The sequence below is a fragment of the Rattus norvegicus genome, chromosome 20 (genome assembly GCF_036323735.1).
Source record: "Rattus norvegicus strain BN/NHsdMcwi chromosome 20, GRCr8, whole genome shotgun sequence".
Lineage (NCBI taxonomy): Eukaryota > Metazoa > Chordata > Mammalia > Rodentia > Muridae > Rattus > Rattus norvegicus.
This window is the reverse complement of record NC_086038.1, coordinates 40,682,282-40,687,623: the sequence shown is the minus strand read 5'-3', so window position 1 is coordinate 40,687,623 and position 5,342 is coordinate 40,682,282. Positions and strand designations below refer to the sequence as shown.

Here is a 5,342-nt window from a genome sequence, read left to right as displayed (position 1 = left end):
GGTTTTATTTCCTTTGTCAAAGATCAAATAACCATAGGTGTGTAGGATCATTTCTTGGTCTTCAACTCTACTCAACTGATTTATTTGTCTGTCTCTGTACCAATACCATAAAATTTTTATCACTATTGCATTGTAATACAACTTAATGTTGGGGATCACGATTGTCCCAGAACTTCTTTTATACTTGAGAACTTTCACCTTCCTGGGTCTTTTGTTATTCCAAATGAATTTGCAAATTGCTTTTTTTAACTCTATGAAGAATTCAGTTGGAATTTTGATGGGGATTGTACTGAATCAGTAGATTGCTTTTAGCAAGATGGCCATTTTTACTATATTTATCCTGCCAATCCATTAACATGGGAGATCTTTCCATCTTCTGAAATCTTCTTTGATTTAGTTCTTCAGAGATTTGAAGTTCTTATCATATAGATCTTTCACTTGCCTGATTAGCATCATACCAAGGTATTTTATATTCATTGTGAATATTGTGAAGGTTATCGTTGCCCTAATTTCCTTCTAAGCCCATTTATCTTTTGAGTAGAGGAATTTTTTGATTACTGATTTTTTTGGATTACTTTGATATCCAGCCACTTTGTTGAAGTTGCTTATCAGTTTTAGGAGTTCTCTGGTGGAATTTTTGGGGTCACTTGAGTATATTATCATATCATCTGCAAATACTGATACTTTGACTTTGTCCTTCCCAAATTGTATCCATTTGACCTCTTTTTGTTGGCTAATTTCTCTGGGTAGGACTTCAAGTACTATACTGAATAAGTAGGGAGAGAGTGGGAAGCCTTGTCTAGTTCCTGATTTTAGTTGGATTTCTTCAAGTTTCTCTCCCTTAAGTTTGATATTGGCTACTCGTTTGCTCTATTTTGCTTCTACTATGTTTAGTTATGGGCCTTGAATTCCTGATCGTTCCAAGACTTTTAAAATGAACGGGTATTGAATTTTGTCAAATGATTCCTTGTCAAATTTGTCAAATGAGATGATCATTTTTTCTTTTTATTTGTAGTGAATTACATTGATGGATTTCCATATATTGAACCATCCCCGCATGCCTGGGATGATGAATGATCATTTTTATGTGTTCTTTTGTTCGGTTGACAATGATTTTATTGAGTATTTTTGCATTGATATTCATAAAAGAAAGTTACTTGAAGTTCTCTTTCTATGTTGGGTCTATGTATGATTTAGGTATAAGTGCAATTGTGGTTTCATAGAAGGAACTAGGTAGTGTTCCTTCTGTTTCTATTTTATGGAATAGGTTTGACAGTATTGCTATTTGGTATTAGATCTTCTATGAAGGTCTCATAGAATTCTGCACTAAACCCATCTGGACCTGGGCTTTTTTTTTTTTTTTTTTGGTTAGGAGACATTTAATAACTGCTTCTATTTCTTTAGAAGTTATAGGAATGTTTAGATGGTTTATTTGATCCTGATTTAACTTTAGTACCTGGTATTTGTCTAGAAATTGTCCATTTCATCCAGATTTTCCAATTTTGTTGAATATAGGTTTTGTAGTAGGATATGATGATTTTTTGAATTTTCTCTGTTTCTGTTGTTATAGCTCCATTTTCATTTCTGATTTTGTTAATTTGGACATTGTCCCTGTACCCTCTGGTTACTTTGGTGGTTTATATATCTTACTGAGTTTTCAAAGAACCAGTTCCTTGTTTTGTTGATTTTTTTTTTGTATAGTTATTTTTGTTTCTACTTAGTTGACTTCATCCCTGAGTTTGATTATTTCCTGTCGTGTACTCTTCTTGGGTGTATTTGCTTCTTTTTATACTAGAGATTTCAGGTGTGTTGTCAAGATGATGATGTATCCTCTCTCCAGTTTTTTTTTTTTTTTTTTTTTTGGAGGCACTCAGAGGTATGAGTTTTCCTCTTAGCACTGCTTTCATTGTGTCCCATAAATTTTTGTATACTGTGCCTTCATTTTCATTAAATTCTAAAAAGTCTTTAATTTCTTTATTTTTTCCTTGACCAAATTATCATTGAGGAGAGCATTGTTCAGCTTCCATATATATGTGGCCTTTGTGTTGTTTATTTTATTTTGTTATTATTATTATTTTTTGTTATTGAAGACCAGCCACATTCCATGGTGATGCAATAAGATGCATGGCACTATTTCAATCTTCTTGTATCTTTTGAGGTCTCTTTTATGACTGATTATATGATCAATTGTGGAGAAAGCAGAATGCTTAGAAGGAGGTATATTATTGTGAATTTAGGTTGAAATGTCATATAATTATCTGTCAAATTCATTTGTTTCATAACTTCTGTTAGTTTGACTGTAGCTCTGTACAGTTTCTCTTTCCATGATCTGTCCATTGCTGAGAGTAGAGTATTGAAGTCTCCCACTATTATTGTTTGTGGTGCAATGTATGCTTTGTGCTTTAGTAAAGTTCATTTCATGAATGTAGATACCCTTGTACTTGGAGCATAGACATTCAAACTGAGAGTTAATCTTGGGGGATATTTCTTTTGATGAATATGAAATTTCCTTCCTTATCTTTTCTATAACTTTTGGTTGAAAGTCCATTTTATTCAATATTAGAATGTCTACACCAGCTTGTTTTTTTGGAACCATTTGCTTAAAAAATTGTTTTCCAGCCTTTTTCTCAGAGGTAGTGTCTATCTTTGTCACTGGGGTGTGTTTCCTGTATGTAGCAAATGCTTGGTCCTCCTTATGCATTCAGTCTGTTAGTCTATATCTTTACATTGGGGAATTAAGTCCATTGATTTTAAGCAATATTAAGGAATAGTGATAGATGATTCCTGTTATTTTTGTTGTTAGACATGGGATTATGTTTGTGTGACTCTTCTTTTAGGTTTGTTCCAGGAAGATTAATTTCTTGCTTTTTTTCTGTAACATTTTACTAGTGTAGCGTTTTTCACTCCTTGTATTGGACTTTCCCATCTATTATTCGTTGTAAGGCTGGATTTCTGGAAAGATATTGTGCAAATTTGGTTTTGTCATGGAATATCTTGGTTTTTCCATCTATGTTAATTGAGAGTTTTGCTGGATATAGTAACCTGGTCTGGTCTTTGTGTTCTCTTAGGGTCTGTATGACATCTGCCCTCGATCTTCTGGCTTTCATACTCTTTGATGAGAAGTCTGTTGTAATTCTGATAGGTCTGCCTTTATATGTTACTTGACCTTTTCTCCTTACTGCTTTTAATTTTCTTTGTTTTGTGCATTTGGTATTTTAACTATTATTTGACAAGAGGGATTTCTTTTCTGGTCCAATCTATTTGGAATTTTGTAGACTTCTTGTATGTTCATGGGCACCTCTTTCTTTTGGCTAGGGAAGTTTTCTTCTATAATTTTGTTGAAGATATTTACTGGCCCTTTAAGTCAGGAATCTTCACTCTCTCTATATCTATTATCCTTAGGTTTGATCTTCTCATTGTGTACTGGATTTCCTGGATGTTTTGGTTTAGAAACTTTTTGTGCTTTACAGTTTCTTTGACAGTTGTATCAATGGTTTCTATGGTATCTTCTACCCTGAGATTTTCTCTTCTATATCTTGTATTCTGTTTGTGATGCTTACTTCTGTGATGCTTATTCTGTTTGTGATTTCTGATCTCTTTCCTCAGTTTTCTATCTTCAGGGTTGTCTCCTTTTGTGATTTTTTTTCCACTTTCAGACCTTGGATAGTTTTCTTTAATTTCTTTACCTGTTTTATTGTAATCTCCTATATTTCTATAAACAAGCTATTCATGTCCTTCTTAAACTCCTCTATCATCCTCATGAGATAAGATTTTAACTCCAAATCTGGCTTTTCAGGTGTGATGGGGTATCCAGAAATTGCTGTAGTGGGAAAGCTGGGTTCTGATGATGCCAAATAGCCTTGGTTTCTGTTGCTTATTTTCTTGTTTTTGCCTCTCACCATCTGGTGATCAATAATGCCTGCCCTAACTGTCTCTGCCTGGAGCCTATCCTCCTTTTGATCATGGTTGTGTCAGAACTCCTCAGAGTTCCTGTGTCTTTGTGATCCTGTGATTCCAGTATCCTGTAATTCTGGAATCGTGAGTGTGTCAGAGCTCTTGGAAGTCAAGCTTTCTCTGAGTGTTGCAGGAATGGGTTGGGAGGAATGCTAGAACCCTGAATTGTCTATTGGGACAGACACAAGCTGGAAGGAACCCGTGCCTCTGGGTGCATGGAGGTTTTTGTTTCCCTTGTTCCTATGTGGGTCCCAGATATTCTGGGTGTTGAGGATGATGGTGTGGCCTCAACTGTAACCTTGAATGTGTCAGAGCTCAGGTGCTCTTGTGTTTGTCTGATCTCCTAGGATCTGAGTTACCTCTTTGATCCTGTATTCCTGTGGTGCTGGTCCTGTTAGTAACCTGTACCCTGTGATCTTGTGATCCTTTGTTCTTTTTATCCTGTGTTCCTGTGATCCTAGGCATGTTAGAGGTGTCAGAACACCTGGGTGATGATGATCTTTCGCTGGGTGTTGTGGGAATGGGTATAGGAACCAACACCTAAAGTCTGCTCAAGGTCCAATTTCAGACTTGAATGGAACTGTGCCACTGACTGGGTTGGGGTTCCTGCATCCCTGGTTCCTAGGGACCCATTTACTCAGGGTGTTGGGTAGATGTTCTGCCCTCCTCACCTGTGATCCTAGGCCTTTTAGGGCACCTGGTGACAAGCTTCCTCTGGGTGTTGCGAGAATGGGTGAGGAACCAGTGCCCAAGGTCTGCTCAGTGTAAATGTATTTTTTAAACAGGAGATTCTTAGATCCGAAATGAAGGGTTACATTATACTTTACTACATTGCCCTTTTATTCATAAAATATTTGTACATGTTATTTTCCTCTTCCAGGAAACATAATGAGATGAGGACTCCAAACCACAGGCTTCCTTCCAAGGAACACACCTGTAGCATCCCTTCCCCACTGTGATAGACTGCATCCCCTCAACTTGGAGGCAAAATAATCCTCCCGTTTTACGTCATCCTCACAGCAATGAAATATGAGCTTAATATAGATGTTGTATTGTCTTATGCTTATTATAACTTAATAAAACTCAATAGAGACTCAAACATGTGCATTAGTAATTAGTTTGCATAGGTTTCATTGTAATAATTTCACAGATGAATAACATATCCTGTGGCTTACATTACTATACTCACTTCCCACTTCTGTATCTCTTCTACTCATTTACCCCTCCATTAGTCCCTCCTTCTGTTTTTTATGATACCCAAATTCCATCACCGTCCTTTGTTTTGCTTCCACACTTCCTTTAGAGCCTTTCCTTCAAAAATGTTTTAATATATTCATGTATTATTGGTTCCAATCATATGAATGGATTTTTGGCTATGGTATACAATG

General features: G+C 36.0%; 1 long non-coding RNA gene across 2 annotated transcripts; it reads left to right on the top strand.

Moving 5' to 3' along the window:
* The first annotated feature begins 4,040 nt into the window (after nucleotides 1-4,040).
* Nucleotides 4,041-5,053, top strand: LOC108353252 (uncharacterized). 2 transcript variants are annotated; one of them, XR_001842556.2, is made up of 2 exons: nucleotides 4,041-4,165; nucleotides 4,835-5,053. It is a non-coding gene; the product is annotated as an uncharacterized LOC108353252 (long non-coding RNA). The 2 variants fall into 2 exon arrangements; XR_001842555.3 differs by having other exon boundaries at nucleotides 4,059-4,175.
* Nucleotides 5,054-5,342: the final 289 nt, after the last annotated feature.